Source organism: Poecilia reticulata, chromosome 4 (genome assembly GCF_904066995.2).
Source record: "Poecilia reticulata chromosome 4, P_reticulata-male-v2, whole genome shotgun sequence".
NCBI classification, from domain to species: Eukaryota; Metazoa; Chordata; class Actinopteri; order Cyprinodontiformes; family Poeciliidae; genus Poecilia; species Poecilia reticulata.
In genome coordinates this window covers 13,747,152-13,769,017 of record NC_088833.1, presented here as the reverse complement: position 1 = coordinate 13,769,017, position 21,866 = coordinate 13,747,152, and the positions used below count along the sequence as shown (strand labels likewise).

The 21,866-nt window shown below is 37.2% G+C and overlaps 1 long non-coding RNA gene across 3 annotated transcripts in view; it reads right to left on the bottom strand.

Annotated features, from left to right (window-relative positions):
* Window positions 1-21,866, bottom strand: part of LOC103463463 (uncharacterized) — a 102,909-nt gene that overhangs the window by 61,758 nt on the left and 19,285 nt on the right. The gene's annotated exons all lie outside the window — the stretch shown is intronic.

Below are 21,866 nucleotides of genomic sequence, written 5' to 3'. Positions count from 1 at the left end.
GCTGTCACACCACCTCTACGGCTGTTTGAGGGGGACTTTTTTAACAAAGGTGAAAAGGAACACTCGAGTTTTCCCAGCTCATAGACAGAAACTGCAGCTGTTTCTAATTCTCCAGTGGAATCTGTCCTGAGTGATGTTTACAGATCCAGCGGCACACATCAGTAACACAAGGAAGATTTGTTCAGTAAGGGAAAAAAAAAATAGAAATATCCTGAGGAAAAAGAAAGACTGAAAAGAAATATTTTCTACTCTGTCATCTCTCTAAAGAGGTTTGAGACATTGCCAGCCAAATTCCCTCAGACATAACAGGGTTTTATGACAGGGAACTGCACTGTGAAACTGTCCACGCCTGATGTTCTCCAGAGTGGGCTTTGCTGCAGAGCTGCAGTTTTGTTCATATTTGTGTCATATCGAAGTTCACAGACACACTGATTGTTATCTATGAGGGAAGGGCCATTCCTGCCCTGCATCTAACAAGGTTACCATACTGTGGTTGTCAGCTAAATGGTGACAGGTGAGGTCACATGCAGCACTGTAACCCCGAATCATGAGCAAAACGGAGTGATGACTTCTAATGGGGCAGCCTTTCTTTGAGGACGCAATCCAGTTGTTCTGTTTAGCTTTGTGTCAGATTTTTCCCTGGATTGCACAAACCTTCATCATTGAGAAATGTGAGGCAAACTTACGCTGTGATTACAGTACAACCATTGTTACATATGAATTTGACCACAATTCCTGCTTAAATGGGATGGAATCAGACACATTTTTTTGTTGTTGTAATAGTGATGCAGTCCACTTCAACAGACAGCCATTGTGTCAGGGGGAAGGGAGTTGGATTGGCCATTTGCACCAAAAAAAAAAGCATCTCTTCAAATGTAATGGGTATTTTACAATTTTTTGTTTTGTTTTGTTTTGTTATTAGTACATTTTAAATGCGTTTTTAAATGAGCTGTCACTTTCATTCCAAAATGCTTAAGAACTTAAGAAAGTTCTTTGAAATCTTAAAAATTTTGAATCTTTATATTCACTTGGGAAATTACAAAAAAGAGCATTTTAGATGCTGGTTTGGCCTCAGGGAAAGAGTAACACTCGTAAAACTTGTAAACTTTGACATGAATTCGCTTCAAACCACATCACAATCAAGATGGTTCACATATCAATCAATCAATCAATCAAATTTTATTTGTATAGCACATTTCAGCAGCAAGGCATTTCAAAGTGCTTTACACAACCAAAACAAAAACAGAAATAAACAGTGAGAAAGAGAGAAAATTAAAAAACAAAAAACAAACTCCCTTACCAGAGGACGCCGCCGTCCCACACAGAATTTAACTAACTTATAGTTAGAGGAGTCTGCCCTCCCGCGGACTTTAACTGGTTCCATTCCATTTCCATTCCACTTTAATTTTCATCGTTTTCCACCCTCATTTTTCACTTTCTTCCCCATACATAAAAGAAAGAAGAAGAAAAAAAAAAAAAAAAAAAAAAAAAAAAAAAAAAAAAAAAAAAAACATTAAAGACATAAAAACATGGAAGACATCAAAACCCGCACTCTAACCCTAATTTAGCCATAAGCAACTCTAAACAGGTGGGTTTTAAGTTGAGATTTAAAGGCACCCAGTGTTTCAGCTGTTTTACAGTTTTCTGGAAGTTTGTTCCAAATCTGTGGTGCGTAGAAACTGAATGCTGCTTCTCCTCGTCTGGTTCTGGTTCTGGGGATGCAGAGCAGACCAGAACCAGAAGATCTGAGGGGTCTAGATGGTTGGTACAGTAATAACAGATCTTTAATGTATTGTGGTGCTAAACCGTTCAGAGATTTATAAACTAACATCAGTATTTTAAAGTCTATTCTCTGAGCTACAGGGAGCCAGTGTAGGGACTTTAAAACTGGTGTTATGTGCTCTATCTTCCTGGTTTTAGTGAGAACCCGAGCAGCAGCATTCTGGATCAGCTGCAGCTGTTTGATTGATTTATTAGTCAGACCTGTGAAGACGCTGTTGCAGTAATCAATGCGGCTAAAGATAAATGCATGGATGAGTTTCTCTAGATCGTGCTGAGACATAAGTCCTCTAATCCTAGAGATGTTCTTCAGGTGATAGAAGGCCGACTTTGTGACTGTCTTAATGTGGCTCTGAAGGTTCAGGTCAGAGTCCATCACTACTCCCAGGTTTCGGGCCTGATCGCTGGTTTTTAGTTGTAATAACTGAAGCTGTGCATTGATTCTAGTTCGTTCCTCTTTAGGTCCAAAGATAATAACTTCAGTTTTGTTTCTGTTTAGCTGGAGAAAGTTTTGGCACATCCACACATTGATCTGTTCTAAGCATCTATTCAGTGATTGGATGGGTTCAGAGTCACCTGGTGACATCGTGATGTAGAGCTGTGTATCATCCGCATAATTGTGGTAGCTAATCCTATGTCCTGTTATAATCTTTGCCAGTGGGAGCATATAAATATTGAAAAGAAGGGGTCCTAGGATTGAACCTTGGGGTACCCCACATGTGACCTTTGACCTCTCTGATGAGAAGTTTCCAATTGAAACAAAGAAATCCCTGTTCTTTATGTAAGATTCAAACCAGTTGAGCACTGGACCGGAGAGTCCGACCCAACTCTCCAGTCGATTCAGTAAAATGTCGTGGTCAACAGTGTCGAAAGCTGCACTGAGGTCCAACAGAACCAGCACTGTGGTTCTCCCACAGTCTGTATTTATATGGATGTCATTGAACACTTTTACAAGGGCCGTCTCCGTGCTGTGGTGAGCACGAAAACCAGACTGGAAGGAGTCAAAGCAGTTTGTTATTGTTAGGAAGTTATTTAATTGCTTAAAAACAGCTTTTTCAATAATTTTGCTGATGAATGGGAGGTTGGAGATCGGCCTGTAATTCTGCAGTAGGGATTTGTCTAGATTGTTCTTTTTATAAGTGGTTTGATAACTGCTGTTTTCAAAGCCTGGGGGAAAACACCTGAAGAGAGCGATGAGTTTACTATTTGGATCAGATCATTAGCAACAACAGGCAGGACTTTCTTAAAGAAATGTGTGGGTAGGACATCCAGACAGCAGGAACTGGAGCTTAATTGACTTATAATTTCTTCTAGGGTTTTATAATTTAGTAGTAGAAATTGGGTCATTTTTCCTGCATTTGTTTTGTTTGGGCCCAGCATTAGTACTGTCTTTGGAGTGGATGAGCAGATTAATCCTCTGATCTTTTGAATTTTCTCTGAAAAGAAACTGGAAAACTTGTTGCAGGCGGCAATAGATTGAAGTTCAGGTGGTAACGTCATTGGAGGATTTGTGAGCCTGTCAACAGTGGCGAATAAAGCTCGAGCATTGTTAATGTTTTTGTTTATGACATCTGCAAAGAAAGCTTCTCTCGCATGTTTCAGTGTTGTGTGATAGTTACGTAGTCTTTCCTTGTAGATGTCATAACAAACGTGCAGTTGACCTTTACGCCATTTCCGTTCGGCCCTACGGCAGAGTTGTCTTGCAGATTGAACTACTTGTGCATTTCTCCATGGAGATTTCTTCCTACCAGTCACAACCTTCACTTTAGTGGGGGCAATGTAATCAATGATATCTGAAAGTTTGCACTGAAAATCATCCACCAACTTATCTACGTCACTATAACTTAAGAGTGAGGAAGAAGAGTAGATTTGATTAAATGTTTCTGCTGTGTTTTCTGTGAAAGTACGTTTTGTGATAGTAGCTGTTTGTTCAAGTGGGTTAACAGATAAAGAACTGTCAAAGAAAACAGCAAAATGATCCGACAGGGCGACATCAGTTACAGAGACATTGGAAATATTCACACCCTTACTGATAACCAGGTCCAGTGTGTGTCCCTGAGTGTGTGTTGCTTGTTTGACATGTTGTGTTAAACCAAAACTCTCTAATATATTACAGAGCTTTTTAGCCCCTCGGTCTTGGGGGTTGTCAACATGAATGTTGAAATCACCGACAATTAGCAAACAATCGTAATCAATACATATGAGAGATAGAAGCTCATTCAAGTCCGCAAAGAAATTTTCCACATATGTTGGTGTTTTGTATAGAGTTAGTGTCAAAGTTCGTTTGTGGCCTTTTACCTCGATTCCAAGATATTCAAAAGACATAAAATTACCCAAAGAGATTTTACTACAGTTTATGGTATTCTTAAATATTGAAGCCACGCCTCCGCCTTTTTTGTGTTTTCTATTTTCACTTAAAAAATTGTACGTAGGAGGCGTTGATTCAATTAGTACGATTGCTTCATTATTGTCATTCAGCCATGTTTCTGTCAGAAATAAAACATCAATATTATGCTCAGTGATTAAATCATTAATTAATAGAGCTTTCGAACAGAGAGATCTGGTATTTAAAAGAGCCAGTTTAAGTGACTCGGAGGCTGAAAGCTCTTCAGTCTGAGGTTCCTTTAGACAGGGGATCAGTCTGAGGTTTGAATTAAGACCACCGTTTTTTGTATTTCTGTTTTTTGTAACTGTTCTTGTAGTGATCCGGACAGGTATTGTCCTGCTACGCAATGTTGGGGGGCCAGACACATTCTGGAGGAAATATGCCACACCAGTGAACATTTTTAGATGAAAATATGTACAAACATAAATGTCTAGGCTAAACTTGGCTAAATTGACTACATTTGGTTTAAACATCACAATTGAGCAGTTTAAAGTGGATACCATGAATTGCGGAAATAACATGTTCATCCAAGAGACATCTTGCTTATTGATCATGGTTCTATTACTATGAATGAATTGGAGACGTCTTTTAACATATACAAATTATTTGTTTCTCATATGCCCCAGAGATATTCAGTGAGAGCTACATCACTTCAATTCAAATCATTTTAACGTTAGGTTAAAATGTCTGTTGTTCCGCCAGCAAATGTGCATTACAAATTGAATCTTGCCATATATCCTACTATTCTCAAGATATTTGGTTCTTAAATTAGACAAATTATTTTTTTCCTGCGGAAGCCTAAAAAATAGCTAGTTAAGGCTTATATATACATTTAAATCATAGCTATCGACATGTTTTTGACTGATGTCTAAATGAGGTCTATGTGTTGTTTTAGTGTTAAAATCATTTCTCACTGGCTCTATAGCCTGTTATTGCACATTTACACAAAACCCACCATTACACTTTAATGCCATTTAGCTGTCAGAGTTATGACCATTATGCCAAATTTGCTAACTCAAAACCTAAATGTATTTGTTTTGTTTGGGTTACATTCCAGTTGAACTGTATATAGTTTAGAATGTGCTTAAGAAAAAAAAATGAAATAAATTTTTCTATTTCATTGGCAATAAATTATGGCAGTAAGGTATTACATTGAGATAAGCATAAAATTCACCATGCATGATGTGCTAGGCAAACCTTGACTGTGTGACTTTAAACTGATTCTTAAACAAGACCTACCCAGTGTACTATACATAAAATGAAATATTATGCAGAGTTGCAGAGTATATATCTTGTGTCATTTTCAGTAAACTATTTTTAAAACAGTTATAAAATAAAGTTCTTAAAAATGTCCTATTTATTTCTCTTTCTCACTGAATAAGTAGATTCTTATTATTCTGAAATGTAATAATGCATTGCTATATTCAAAACATTTTTCACTGCCTCGGTGCCCGATGCAATGTTAGCTTTTAGCGCCTCTTACTTCATATACAGTAAGATCTGCCAAGTGACGGCGACAACTTAACAGCTGCAAATAGCAACCTCCGACACTAGCTTTACTCTTATAAATCAAAGCAAACAGCATGAGAGCAGAGGAGGAAATGTAAAATGGAAGGCGATATTGTAATCAGCATTGACTACTATAACTGTGGAGTTAATTGGATGCGATATAGTGGCTATAAATTACTTTGCATTTGGGAAAATTGGGAGTTAGGATTGGAATCATTTCCTTTTCCAGATACTCATTTTACTTTATGAAACTGAACATTTCTTTTGCCAAAAAAAGGTTTTACCTTTCACTCTTGTGTTTTTTTTTTTTTTACAAGTTCATCGGAGATTAATCCAACACAGTGGCATTTGGAGTTTAGCGGTGTTCTGAATTGCTGTTCAAACTGAACAATTAACTGTTACCTTCCAAATATGACTCACGTGTTTTTGTTTCAGCTTCCTGTCTTCTGGCTCCCAAATAATAATTACGTTGTGACTGGGAAAATTTGGCTCTGCCCATGTTATGCTTCTGCCTTTCTGTCAGTGTCTATTTTAAATCGGTACAGATTAAATCAGGTTCATGCAGACAACATTAATGCTATGTTCACTTGTCATAAATCTCCCAGTGTGGTTTACCACCATGGAAGCTCTTTGTGTACACGTAGGAGTTAGTCCACAGTAAGCCCTGTAAGCACTCACATGCTGAGTGAACTCAAAATTGCTCAGGATGTTTAAGGATTTTACTTATTTCCTTTAGGTTTTAGGATTTACTTCCATTGTTTCAATATATCCTTGTCAGCATGTTGTTAATAATGTGTATGTTTTTAAGAATGTGATCAGTAAATCACTTGTTTTTTACATTTTAAATGTATGACTGAGATGGTGTTTAAAAAGCAGGCAACTTGAAACAAGCCTTTACTACCAACTAAATCAAACTGATTATCAGCTTAATTATTTACATACAAAAAATAACCAAAAAAATAGTACAAACTTATGTTATGTTTTAGTACCTTACAAACTAAAACGGATCTGACTTTATTAATCAGCCTGGTTATTTTTTGAAACAATAAATTCATGATAACAGAGAGACACAGGGAAATATTTCTCTAAATACTGACAAAAGTTCTGTGCAGGAAGTGCTAAACCCACCTACAGCAAGCCCAGCTGATGATGCTCGTCATTGACTACCGACTCTGTGTGCTCTGACTGGACAGCATGGACACCCCACTGCAAAGGAAAGCTGTGGACAGAGCTATCACTGTAATTAACTGCAGTGATTGGGAGTGGAAATGGGTGTTTAGAGTGTTGTGGCGCGGATAGGGATCACGGCGTGCCCCATGCTGGCCTCGACAGGCCTGGGTAATAGTCCCCATGTGTAGTGCAGTGGGCCCTAACCCATAGGGGTGCTGTGAACACAGGAGGCCACTTGAAAGCCTAGCTGGATGTAGCAGCAATCAGAGCTCGAACAAGCTCATAGGGGAGTAATCTGTTCCAGTTTTTGGAGCGTGCCGGGGTTGGGGCAAAGAGATGAAACTGTGTCTGTGTATGTGAGAGTGTGTGATTGGGGTGGGTGTGTGGCTTATGGTCTTCATTTGGACAAGGTCATGGTTAGTCACATGGCAAAAACATATCTTCCTCCCACCCTAGAGCACATTCATAGAAAAAAAAATAAAAAATAGGACACGACGATAAAACAAGCCCTCAGACGTGCTCAGCTGGCAGCCTGTGGCATATAGCTGCATCATTAAAATCCCTTCGGTAACTGACTTATTGGTGGTTTGTTGACTTCCAAGGACATGTCACGGGCAGTAGGTAAGGCTTAAGATCCAATAAGGGTTTTGTGTCAAGCAGCAAATATGCAGAGACAGCTTAAGCCATTCCAAGCAGTAGTCGACATGTCGGAGACCAATCTTAAATCTTTTTCTTGGCAGGCTGTAGTTTTACCGCAGCATCTATATATTTTTCAGTCAACTAAATCATAACCTTTAATCCAAATGTCCCAAAAAAGTATTTACAATTCTATTCAAGTTCTTACCCTTTATTAAATACACATATAATATATCTGAAAATCTTAAGACAAATTCAGATTTCAGACGTAACCATGCAGATAAAGTAGGTGTCATCCTGACTTCTTCAAGGAGTTGATAAAGACAACACTGAAAAGAATAGAAAGGGTATAATCAGTAGGCTGTGACCCAGAGGAGGTCATGCAGAGCCTCTGGGAGAAGACTAATGAAAAGTCCAATCAGCACAGCAGAGGACGATTAGAAGGAGCCTCGGGCTGTGATGGAGAGATGGAAGAAAACGGAAAGAATAGAGAGCAAGAAGAGTAAAATGAATGAGTAGGGGATGAGCACTGAGGAATGCATCCCACAAATGCACATATACACCACTCTCTTCCCATAATTCTCCTGGAACATAGTTAATTGTGGTCAAACTAAAGTAGCAAAACAGGAAACCCAAGAGGAGCAACATGTGTTAGTACTTTGTTTTAGCATTGGTTAATGACCAGAAGACAGGGTAATAATTGGTATTTATTTGTATTCCTGAATTTATTGCATTTCTGCTGCAGATCTTGTAATGAAAAGCCATTGCATGTTGTCGTCATCTTGCTGCAGGACAGCACTTCAAATTTGTTTTGTCAACGTCAAAATAAGAGAGATAAAATTGATGGAGCTAGTGTTTAACAGATGATATACTTTCATAGACATTTCCTCCAAAAACATTTGGACTCTTTTATAGCAATCATAAAAAACAAAACATATTAAGGCTCAAGGTAGGCACTCATTTTATGACTTCATGAGGATCCCTGTGCTTAATTCTTCTAGCTGCTTTTTAGTAGTGATAATTTTATGTTGTAGTCCTTCATCTCACTGTTGACAAGTCAAGCAGGCATACTGAAAGTGGCACTTCAAGACAAAGCACATTATGCAAGCCCTTACAAAGTATTCACACCCAATTAACTTTTTATCTCCATCATAATTTTTAATCAAGTGATTTACGTGGTCTGTAAATAGTGATCCATAATTGATGTCAATTTTTTTAATTAAAAAAACATTCAATTCAAGAAGCCTTTTGACTGCTAATTTATTGAATAAATAGACATATGAGCTCCACAACAAAGATACGTATTGTTTTTAATCTGTTATTTTGATTAATCAGCAATCAGATTGGTGCAAAGTGCTGTTATATCCATTAGGTTTTTGATCATTTGTTTAACTGTCTTGAAAAAAGACCTCTTTAGAAATGTTAACTGTGGACACTGAGGTTGATTTAGGGAAGTCTGTTCTTGCTGCAACATGTTTAGCATTGAGATGGAATTTTAGGCTTGAAAAGCTTTGATGGTAGGCCAACTCCTTTTTGCACAACTTTGCGCACAGCAATAGTCTTTTCCAGCGTCTCCTCAGATTATTTTTTAATTGCAAGACTTTAACCCCAGTGGGCCAAGAAAAGTGGTTTTCAGTCATCCTAAACAGTCATCCTACACTGTTTACTGACATTGTGTGTTAGATTCACAAGCAAAGGTTCTGGCTCGTGCCTTTGGATGAGAGAAAATGCAATTAATTGCATAAAAATTTAAACACGTTAAAATTTATGCAATTAACTCATCAAAATTAAACTCCCTGGCTCTAATTTTGTCACATTAACTTGAACATCAATTTATTAAACTGTAGATAATCAGAAGTTTAAACTCTTAAAGAAAACCTTTGTACATTTTGGCCAACAAATCAAAATGTAAACAGTGACTGTCAATGGAGCATAAATACTAACAATGAGTGATAAAGTGTTTGATTACCTAAAGTTAAAAAAAAATTAAAAATGTAAATAAAAATGTGGCTTCTGTTGAGTTTTTTGTAGAAAACAATTATTCTTTAAGTAAAGTAACTAAGAAGTACAACCTACCAAATACAGATTTGACCACAAACATATTGATTTACTTGAACCATGCCCATGTTTTGTTTTTCAAAATATAAAATATATTCAAATACATTTTTTTCATAATTTCCACCCTGGACTTCTTTATATATAAGTTGTTGAGTCAGCGTCTTTAAGTTCATCCCATCCTTCCAAAAGCAAAAAAAAAAGGTACCACTGCCTCATAAATCTGTCAAAGATTTCCATAAGAGTTTGGAAAATTTTGTTTCCTGATGAACTTTCCTCCCCATTTCAGCAAACTGTGGTTGACATATCCTCAAGCAAGATACTCGCTCTCAATTTTTTTTCTTTGCAGCTACTCAGCGGTCAACTGAAGGCAGGAATTTCAGTCCCATCCATAAATTTAGGATTTTCACTCTAACTCCACCAAAAGCATTATGCCCAAGTGGACAAGCCCCTTAAAGTGCAATATCTGCCTTTGCAACTTAGTTCATAGGCATGCTTAATAATCCATAAATGTGTGCAGATAATTTTAAAAGGATGATCTCTTGTGATTGAAGCATTTTTTAAATTATTTTGTTCCTTTGGAAACTGTTAAAGAGCGTCTTAGTTTTAATTCAGCCTGATATCCCTTCCAGCCTTCCAGCGCAAAACCTTTGGACAGAAGCACTGAAAACCAAGCACACATTTCTTTGGCTTTTTTTTCTTTCAGCTTTCCAAAACAGCCGGTTAAATTTGTTCCAAAGGCCAGCTGCTTGGAGTAGAATCATTATTATGACACAATATGGTGCCCACTTTTCTGTCCAATCTTTTCCCACTGCTCAGTTTGCCACTTCTTCTACAGCTCCCTCTTGCCTCCTGTGACATTTAGATTGAAATGGGTCCAGAAAGGCTAGTACAACCTGCTTGGTGCCTGCATGTAAATCAGGCCAATGGAGACACATCTGTAACAATACAGCTAGGTTAATATGGAGAAGAATTCCTCTGCATCGGTGAACATCTGGTGGGATATTTGGGACGCCAGCCCTCAGTCCCACCATCGTTTTTCTCTGTTATCGTTTCATTTCCCAACTGTCAACAGTTGTGCTTTTTTTGTACCTTTCACCTAATTTCTCTCGTACTACAAAAAAATACTCCTTTATCCCTTTGTTCAGATATATTTTTGCCTCGCTTTTTGTCTCTGTAGCATGACGTCTGCTTTTCAATATGTTTCTGTCCCTTGCTTGTCACTTTTTCGGGTGCAGGTGTGGTGGGGTGAGGGGACTGTGATCACACACAATTCTTACATTTGGCAGGGACCCTTTAACTCCAAAAAATGATTCACCATGGTAAAATAAACGTTGGTGTGATCTCTAAAAACATGCATAATAAAAAAAATATTAAATATTATTAATATTTTTTTAATAATAATAATAATAATAATAATAATAATACAAATTTTAATTGGACATTACTTCAAATTTTAAGTTTAGATATTGCGTTGTTAGAAAAATGACCACCTGCAACTGAAAACTACAAACATGTCAGAACTTAACACACCTGCTTCTTCCTGCAATAAATGCTCTTTACAGCCAGCAGTGAAATCAGACTCATCATTAGACAAAAGAGAAAGACAAACCTGGTCAGTTATCTTTAACTGTATCTCTGTCAGCACCTCTAACATATTCAATGAGTGTGAGAGCCCGAGGCAGTGCTAGTTAGACTGGGAGGGAAACTGAGACACGTGTCCATGCACAGGGGCTAAATACTGGCTGGTGTTAATGTTCATGCCATTACCAGCTCCCATCATACTTTTTTGGATGGTGTACTGCCTTTTGCCCTGGGGATGGGAGTCATTACATATAATATGAAGAGATAGGTAAAAAATGTAAGAAATAGAATCAGGGTCGTGAAATGTTTTTGGTTCCATGCAAATGTCAAGGCTGGTATAAAATATTTAGAGACCAGCACTGATTGCTCTGCAATCCGACATGTAAAAAATTTATGAAATGTAGTTTTTTTTATTGTTTTTTTTTCACTTGTTAGACATTCCTGCAAATTTGATTCTAACTTTCCTGAACAGTGCGTAACTCGGATAAAAAAATAAAATAAAAAAAAGTAGGAAAAGGAGCCTGCAACTAAAAAAAAAAACAGTCACATTGTTGGGAAGACTGTCGAAATGTCTTTGCTGACAAAAACTTAGTTTTACCTTTTTACCCTCACTTTTAATCCAAACCACATCCTAAGTGGACTGTATTTAACCTTTGTTTGCAGAGAGCTCTGCGGAGCAACTTGACACTCTCAGTGGAATATAGTATTGTGTTACCGAAGAAGCTAAAGTGGAGGAAACTTCAAAGACGTAAACTATGCAACTATTAAAACAGTAACTGAATGTGGGGTTAATGAACATCACAAGAAACAACATTGTATAGAACAAGAGTAAAACATTTGTTGATTGAACATATTCTTCGTTACTGATTTTTTTGTATGCACAAACTAATTATCTGAAGCAAATTTCAGTGTTGACTTAGCAAGAAACATCATGTTTTAATTAAAGCAAGTTCATTTTTAACAACATTGCAAAATGTAGATTTATGACAACTGTCTTCAATTAAAGTAGAAATGTAATATTTTATTTAATGACAGACAATGTGCAAACAGGAAAATGTCAATAGTGCCTTTTTAAACATTTGTACATTAATTTCCTGTTTGGATTTCTGATTTTGGACACATTCTACCAATCTTTTAAAGACAGTGAAAAATACTGAAATAATAATTTTAAGATATGTTGCCATGTCAAATTGCTATCTGGGAAACCGCTCTTGCTAGTGTGGGCGTCTCTCTGACAAGCCTGCGACTTTGAAGTTGTGCTGTTTATTAATTAGAGAAGCTGAAACCTCCCCGCTCATGTGTGCCCCTTGCTTGTCAGCACTGCAGCGCTGAAGGCTTTGTACATGATGAAGGTGATGGTGCGTGTGTGCTTTGCTGTGTGAATGGGAGGGATCGCAAGTTTGTCCAAATGCTCTCAAGTGAAAGAGCCACAAGTAAATTACTTGTAGCTGTCGCCACATGCGTTGGCTGTCAGCTGAGCCAATGTGGGCCGAGACGTACATAATTCACGTCATCGAGAAACATGTTGCATGCAAATGCTTTTAAGCTGACTTGAAGAAATTACTTTGGTTTGCGCGCTCAGCACAAATGGAAAACAGTTTCTTAATCATACTCATGAGCTCTATTAACATGAAAAATTGAGATATGTGTTCTTCAAGGATGTAGGTAAATGCCAAGGAGAGTTTGAAACTGTCAATTTGATTTAATTGAGCCATTTAGGGCTAACTCATTAGCAGTGGAGGGCTTACTCTACAAAACACTTTTAATTAGTGTATTCAATTAAAAGCATTTGTGATACACATTTAGCAGCAGCAAAAGATTCGCTCTCTAATGACAGTTGATAGCGGAAGATGAGATTAATTGACTTATTTTTTGTGTTAATTATGATAAACATGATTTTGTCAGGCATCAGTTTCACATACTTCTGAATATGAATTCGGAAGTACCATACTAATTTTGAAGTCTGTATCAACAAATATATTTTCCAGTGCTTTGCAAAAGTATGCCAGGCTTAAATTTCAGGATCTGTTTTCATTAGATTTGCACAGAAAAGAAAGTAACCAACAATTGCACCTTTTGTCTTTTTAACATACCTGAAATGCAGTAATATTGAAAGGAGAATGTATGTAAACAGTTCATTTTAAGACTTGACAGAGATCCTCATATGGATTTCAATTAAAGCAGTGGCAGTTGTTGATATGGCCAACATCCACTCAAATCAAAGTTTTTCACGTTGTTTGGTTTTGTTGAAAACCATTCCATTATTCTTCTATTTCACAAATTTTGTTTTGTTGTGTGCTACAAAAATTTACAAATACATTTTTCAGTTTGTGATTGTATCACGAAAAAGGACAAATACAGATATGACTACTTTTGCAGGACACCATTTTCTTTTATGTGTGCTTCTTTTTTGTGCCAAATTATTTGGCTGAAAAATATTTACTCAATACTTCTTGTGATATGTTTTTTTTCCCCTTTAAGTGGGTAAGAATGAGCCAAATTCAAGCAGCTGAGTATTTGCACCCACAATACTCTGGAGTGCACATGGGGTTAAAGGCCAGCGGCAGCATACGGTGTTTGAGATGTAACGACGTGCATATCAAGAAATGAAAAACAGCCACCTTCCTGACAGAAGCCATTACTCATCAGCAGTATTTCTGAATGTTAACCTGCTGAGAACCACATCCTAAGAAAAGAGCCAGTGTCCAATAAATCCTGGGTGACCAAGCAAAATAGGAATTTCCGACTTATGCTGTTAGGGAGTGAGAAAAAAGAAGTGAAAGGAGGGAGAAAGGAAGAGGGAAAGTGAAAACTTTTACCAGCCTGACATAACCTGAGCCAAAGAAAATGATTACTCTTCCTGAAGGTAAAACTACTGTCAGCATTTGGGTTGAAGTCAAAATCCACTGATACAAACTCTCAATTATTTGTATTAAAAACAAATAGTTTAGTAACTGGCATTGACTCTGTTTGTGTTTCCATAAAACATCAATGCAAACAGAACCGCAGTGCACTGAATATACTGTTTTCATAGCTTAGGGTGTGACATACTGTTTTAAGGTTTTAAAACACCAAGATTCAGTAAATATGCAACACAATTACCTTATTAATGTGTCATTAACAACAGTAATTATAGATGTAAAAGATACAGACAAAATGAAAACCAGTTGCCTATGTCACTCCCCTTAAACCTTATCCACAGCTCAACATGGCACTGTACTCTATTCACCCTGAGGCAAGTCAGATTACCTCGCTCCTCACTCCACAGGCTATCAGGGCTGCTTGGATCCGGGTTTGAAGAAATGAGAGGATCTGAGACACAGCTGGTTGGAAAAATAGGGGAAACTATTAGGAAAGAGATTTGGATCAGTAGGGAGGATGTATTGGACAACTAGAATTCCTCAGTCTCTACTGTTCGATCGAGTGTAAGTGCTCAATATTATGGATTTACAGCAAAGCACCCATTCTTCCTGAGTTATTATGGACTCTGTGTGTATGGTCAAGGAAAGTTGAGCTAGATTGCTGATTGTCAGGGAAGGATATTTCTATGTGATGCCTTCAGCATGCAGAGAGAAAATCTTTGCACTCAGCCTTGTTAAAAAGTTTGTTTTTTGCAATACTGTTTTTGCAGACAAACACTGACCTCTGAGGCCATAGGGACTTGGGGGACAATGGTTTTATAATTGGGTAATCATTCCGGAGCATTTGGGCATAATTACAAAAAGGGCTATGCTACTGTGTGTCTCAAAGGTTCAGTTCAGTTCTGCAGGAAGTGCTTTCATTCCAGTCAGTCTCCCCGGTTTTTCTTGAGTCCGCAATCTCGGAAATTCACAGAAAATCAACAAATACCTGCAGTATTCATGCTTAGAGGAATATATGTTTGAAAGCGAAGTAGCATGGCACCAACAACTGAAACCAGATGTTTACATACTGTAGAGAAAGATACATTTTGTACTTTTTCACTGACATTAAATTTGATTGGACTGTTTCCATTTTAGGCCAGTTGGAATGACAAAAAGTATGATTTGTTTTTTTTTTTTTGCTAAATCCAATAATGAGAATTTTTTATTATTTCATTCAAATTCATTAGTTTTGATACAGCAGTATTCCTACTTTAGACAATTAGGGAAAGCCGATATGTTGATTTCATGGTTTGCTAAGCTAATGACTTAATTTAAAACATTTGAGTTAAATGGAGGCTCATCTGCGGGTAGTAAATACAATGCTTCTTTGTGTGCCATCATGGTTAAATAGAAAAGAAATCAACCAATAAATCATACTGGTTTATTGTCGAGTACAGTTGGCAGACGCCTTTCGTTGCTGTGTTTTTCTGTTCAGATGCTGCAGGAATGTCAAGCGATCATATTGTTCATCTCTGGGACACTGAACCCGTCTGTCTAATGTGTTTTTGTGCTAAATATATGTGTCAAAAATACAGCAAAAGACCTTGCCAAAATGTTGCCTTAAGTTCTTAAGAGACTATTGTTGTCCACAATGAAGCAAGTTTTTTACAAACATGGACTGCAAGGCCACACAGAAAACAAAGCCATGACTACAAACACAACATAAAAATCTTGACTCCTGGAGACATGTCCAATGATCATGTGCAAGCTAAATATTTAGCAACGTGAAAATTAAATATTCAACTCCAAATTAAATATTTAGTTTGTAAAATACATATTTAGTTCCGAAGTAAATATTTATTTTCCAAACTAAATATTTACACCAGATCTAAATATTTAACTTGCTACCTAAATATTTAGCTTGCTCATGTAGCTACAGCTACTGAACCAACTAAAGCAGTCAAGCCAGAACACATCTGGTTCATGTTCGATTTATAGCCGCTCTGAAACAACTTAAGAATAAAAGTTTTTGCAGAAAAAATTGTTCATATATATTAAAATATATATATTTTCAATTGAATAAACAGAAAGTCTTAAACTTACACAGTCGTTCCAAAGCAATTTTGGACACATACATCCTTAATTTCTTTACTTTATACTGTGTTCTGCAAGAAAAGACCTCACAGATAAAGAATCTGTGCTGAGTTTGGGTTTTGCAAAGAGTGTTCATTCTACTATTTTTTTCTGACTGGTCACAAGGTCAGCTTATATGGATGTTGTATATGTTTGCTGATTTTTGCCTTAATGTTTCAGTCAATGGCCTTGGAGCGTGTCTGAGAGCAGTTTAAGATCCAGCTTTTGGGTGGAGGAGGACCAATCTATTTTAATAGCTCTTACCACCGTACAGAGAATCTGTTGGGTGTACGATTAAGTTTCTCTTGTGCCAACAGAAGATGTTTGATTGAGTGTATCTGGGCATAAATCAAAGCCAAAAAGTGTTAAAAGTAACTTCAGGAATGTCGGACATTATCCATAAGACCTTGATCAAATTGCCAAGGTCTGAAATTGGAATCCCAACTGCCTGCTCAGTTGAGACCATGGTTACTTCACACCTGAATAAAGAAAGGGGCAGATGTAAAGTTGTCTCTTTAGCTAGGTTAAAAGTTTATTTTACAATGCAAACTACTTCCTCTGTGTATTGAAAAGACGCTGACAAAAATGATCATTTTTACCTTGATCAGTTGTGTGAACGTATTTTGTCCAAATACCTTTTAAGTTTAGTTGGCTGCCACATAATTTTGTAAATATGAATAAACTAATAGACAGATGGGGCCGCACAGTGGCGCAGTTGGTAGAGCTGTTGCCTGGCAGCAAGAAGGCTCTGGGTTCGATTCCCAGCCCCGGTCTTTCTGCATGGAGTTTGCATGTTCTCCCTGTGCATGCATGGGTTTTCTCCGGGTACTCCGGTTTCCTCCCACAGTCCAAAAACATGACTGTCAGGTTAATTGGTCTGTCTAAATTGCCCCTAGGTGTGAGCGTGTGTGTGTGCATGGTTGTGCCTCTGTGTTGCCCTGCGACAGACTGGCGACCTGTCCAGGATGTACCCTGCCTCTCACCTGGAATGTTAGCTGGAGGTGGGCACCAGCAACCCCCCCAACCCCACTGAGGGACAAGGGTGTCAAGAAAATGGATGGATGGATAATAGACAGATGAATACAAGAAGAAAAGGAAAAAACTTTTTGTTCTTTCAAATATATGAAATATCATCACTTCCTGCAGTCTGCAAGTTTGCAAAGTCTTTTTTAGGACTTGTAAAACTTTTTTACAATAGCAAACAAACCATAAATATTACAAATAATTGCTAAATGTTAGTTCCTCCTCTGGTTCACCTCTGAGTTGGTTCAATTAAGCTTACCCTGTCCCGGGTAAATCTGAGCAATAAAATGCCTCTTCTTTGTTATCTTTTCAGTAGACATTTCAAGGTTTTTATTCAAAACAGCCTCACATTTAGTTCATGAGTCATCCCCCTTGAGTAAGTCTAGTTCTCCTTGAAAAAATGTCCTTCAGAGCATGATACTGCCTCCACCATGCTTCCCAATGGGTTTCATTATTATTGTTTTGTTTTTTTTTTGTTAAGTATTGTGTTGTTTTTATGCAGAAATGATCTTTGGAATTGCTGCAAAAAGCCTCATCCCACAAAACTTTGAAAGATTTTTGCCTAGCCTGGATGTGTTCATTGGAAGAAGAGTCCTCTGTCTCCCTGCTCCTCTGTTCAGACATCTGGAGAATACAGGAGGCTGTTGTCAGAAGGAGAAAACAAGCAGAACTAAACAGGATTTCCTGCTGCTCTTTTTAGTGTTACTGTCAGACTTTTGGCAGACTTCCTGACCCATTTTTGTCTCATCTTGAATGATGAAATTGCATCTACATGTACATTACAAAGTATGATTTTAGGGTTGTGCACATTTATCCAGTAAAGTTATTGCAGCTTTATTTTTACCTCAATTATTATTTAATTTTTCTTGAATTGTACACAATACACATCACACTACATGCAAAACCTTTACGGAGAGGTAGTACCTTTTTACCAACTGGCATAATCAAATCATCATTTCACAATTTCAATGCATATTTTGTGCACTGGAATGTAAGTGATTGACTTCCAGGCAGTTTATGTGATTGGATTTAATTGACAGTATATTCCTAAATTGTATATGCTTGTTTTGAGACATTTGTTATAAATCCGTGGTGTATTGTGTTCAATTAAAGTTAGATTGAATTGACTCTGATTTGTACTGAAAGTCTGAATGAGTTAAAATCAATGCTGAGACCACAGTCCCCTGTAATATGTGCTTCACCTGATCAGACACACAGCCTTTCAGTCCCATAGACCGAGGTCTGTTATGTTGCGTTTTTATTAAATATAATTTCCTAATTGTTCATAATTTGTTTACATTGCTTTACTCCTCATGGGAATTTGTGACTAAAAGTTGCCTTAAGTGCATACCCAAACCAAATGTAATATTGTCTAGATTATATGTTGTGCATGTTGTACTTATTTATCAAACGTTTTAATCCCAAAATCTTAATAAAATTATATTTGGTAAAAATGAGCATTGGATGAAAAAAGCAGAGCAGAAAACTTCTCTCGCTACATCCAGACAACCTTAGTAAAACAACAGAAGGCTAGGATACTAATCATTTAAATTGAGCTCTCTTCTCCTTCTACCACTCCTTTAACACATTTCTAACTAAGGTAGTCTTAATTCTAATCACAGGAAAATATATTCAAGTCTGCAAGTAGTTGCATCTAAGAGAAGTTCTTGTGTATGCATACCACATATATATTTCATTAGATGCCGTATGAATATGTATGAATGAACGATCTGCAGGGTACTCTGCACAAACACAACCATTCATCAACATCACTTTGAGGTAAGATGTTTAAAGAATTTTGTCTTCCCTGAATGCATTAGTTAGGATAAAAAGAGTGTGTGCGCATGTGCGTATGCGTGAGCATGGTGAAGTTGGAGGTGGATACACTATTTATAGTTTTAAGACTGTTCTTCACGAGTGAGATTTAGCTCATCTGGCTTGCATAAATCCCGTTTTCCTGATCATATCTTGAACTTTTCGCATTTCTCAGAGTGGAAGGAAAGCAGAGCAAAAAGGATAGCTGTCTGTAGGCACATGGAGGAAACGGTACAAGTGCGAGAGAGAGAGTCGGTGTGTCTCTGAGTGCGAGAGGTAAAACAGCAGCCCTACAGACGGGTAATACTGTAAATGATGCTAAGCATGCCTCTCCTGTCAGATGAATACCACATGGTAGTAATCCATCCTCCTCTTTAGCCGGTTTCTCTAAGATCATCCTCCAGGCAATATGAACGAAGCTTTAAACATATGAAACCACTTCAATGTTTTTGAGTTTTTTGGGGGGTTTTTTCCAACTGTATTTTCAGACACCTCTTTGTGTTTGCAAAAGATCAATGATTTAGGGCGATGCCAAAAACTTAATGCATGATGTCAGGAGGGACTGTGGTGTTTCTGTGTGGTGTTTTTACTGGGATTTTACGTGATAGACCAACTCAATGGGGCACCTAATTTTGGTGGGAAAACATAAATGATTTTCAGAATTTTGACAAAATGTTTACCACACATTTGCATTCAGTCATCCTGAGTCGGTACTTTGTAGAACCAAGTGCTCTACAAATACACTTCTTTGGGGTTTGCTTCTACCAAAACGGTTTAAGCTCAGTCATACTGGATTGAACAGCAATTTATAATTCCTAACTTCAGCTAGGCAATTCAAACACATCACTACGATTTAATTTAATCTATTAAATTATAGCCTTGGTTGTGTTTTATTGTTGAGCTGGAGGAGCATATAGTCTGTTGCAGCATCTAACAGTTTTTTTTTTTTATTTCAGCCTCTTTTTATTCCACCTCTGCTTTTGATTTATCCGGAAAATTGCAGCTCATCCAAATGTTGCTGTGTTCCCCCCAGATGTCTTGTGGCAAAAACCAAACAGGATTTCTCATGACTTTCTTTAAACAATGGGATTCATCTTGCTGCACTTCCATAAAGTCCAGATTTGTGGATAGAGAAGAGAGCTTGATAGTTTTACTGTCAACAGATCCCTGCTGTTGAGCCATAGTAGTCACTTCTCTATTGTTACAAAAGGCTTTTGATATGTTTCTCTGATTAAACTCTACTTACCCATAGTGGGAAGGCATGACTTGGTGGATGTACCATTGTGTCATACTTTTTCCATTGTCCCATGATTAATTTAACACTGTCCAAAATGATGCTCAAAGTTTGGGAAATTGTTTTGTAATTTAACTCTGATTTAAACGTATCCACGGTTTAGTCTCTGATCTATCTTCTGTGTGTCTTTGTCTTTATGACACTGTTTGTTCACAAATGTTTTCCAAAAAGACCCCAAAGCCATCACAGAAAAGCAGTATTTATGCTGAGATTAAATTACACACAGATGGACTCCTTTTACTGATCAACTAACTTTTTAAGGAAATTGGTTTCACTACATTTTATTTAGGGGTATTATAGTGAAAGGGATCTGAATACAAACTGTTCAGAATTTTGTTTGTACAAATTATGAATTATCTTTTTACTTCCAAAAATATGCTTTTTGCTAAATTATCACAAAAAAAATCCTCAAATAACTTGAATATTGAGATTGTAGTGTGACAAAAGGAGAAGAAATTCAAAGGACTAGCATACTTTTGTGTTGTGTATCACATTTATTTATATTTTTACACAAAACATCTTATAATACAAAAAATGAGTTCCGTTTTTGTTTTATTTGTTACACTAGACAAATAATCCACTGGAAGAGTGTTTTGGAACTTCATTGAATAAATTCTTGAGAATTTGTATTGTTTATATGCATGAAAAAATAATACAGCCTACTTAGGTTTTTGTTATTAGGTTTTACGTTTTGTATTAGGAAAAACTAATGGAATTAATGAAAAAGTATTTTCCCTAATATCTGAGACTGACTTGTCTTTTCCAAACTGGAGAGACATTTCCTTTCCTCCTGTTTATCCTTCGTCTCCATCCCCAACAGTGTAGATGTGTTATGAGAAAACGCAGTCTCTGGAAAGTGTCACATCTGCATGGGAGAGACGGAGCGTCGGCAGAGGGTGGGGAGGGGTTTCCAGGAGTGTGAAGATCTGTAATTTAATCTGGAAGTCTGGAAAGGACTGTTAGGGTTCACTTGGTGGGAGAGGACAGGACTGAATTCTGATCTAATTCTAGCCAGGAGGGGAAGAAGAAAAACACAAGGGAAATGATACTGCTGCTACCCCTAATTAGATTTCAGTTGATCATGGGCTCTGATATTCAGGATTTAGAAGAAAGGCAATACAGAACGAGAGAGCTGCCTGTGTTTCTTGAGCTTGTAAATTTCCTTGAGGTTAGGTCGGTCAGATCATAATGCAGCAGTTACGATGGATCAGAAGTAAACTGGAGCAGGGAAGGAATTTAAATTGTACAAATTTTATAAAGGTGACAACTTTACTTTCTTTTTTTGAGTCCATTTGAGTCATGCAACACTTGCATTTCAACATTAATGCCTGTCTTAAAATTAAATGTACTGTAAATGTTTGAGAATAATATACTGTAGTAGGTTGACAGAAGACTTGACTGTTTTGAGCTTTTTTTCAACATTTACCATTTTCTAAAACTACATAAAATGCTTTAAAAAAGTAATCTGATTGTGTGAGAATAAGTTAGCAATTTGAATGTTTGTGAGACATAGAATACAGCAGAGGGCACATCTATAAATTGTACATGCACACAAACACCTTTTGTTTTGTAGAGACAAGTATTTATACAGAAGGAATGTAGAATGAATACGATCATGAAGCACAGATTTTCCAGATCT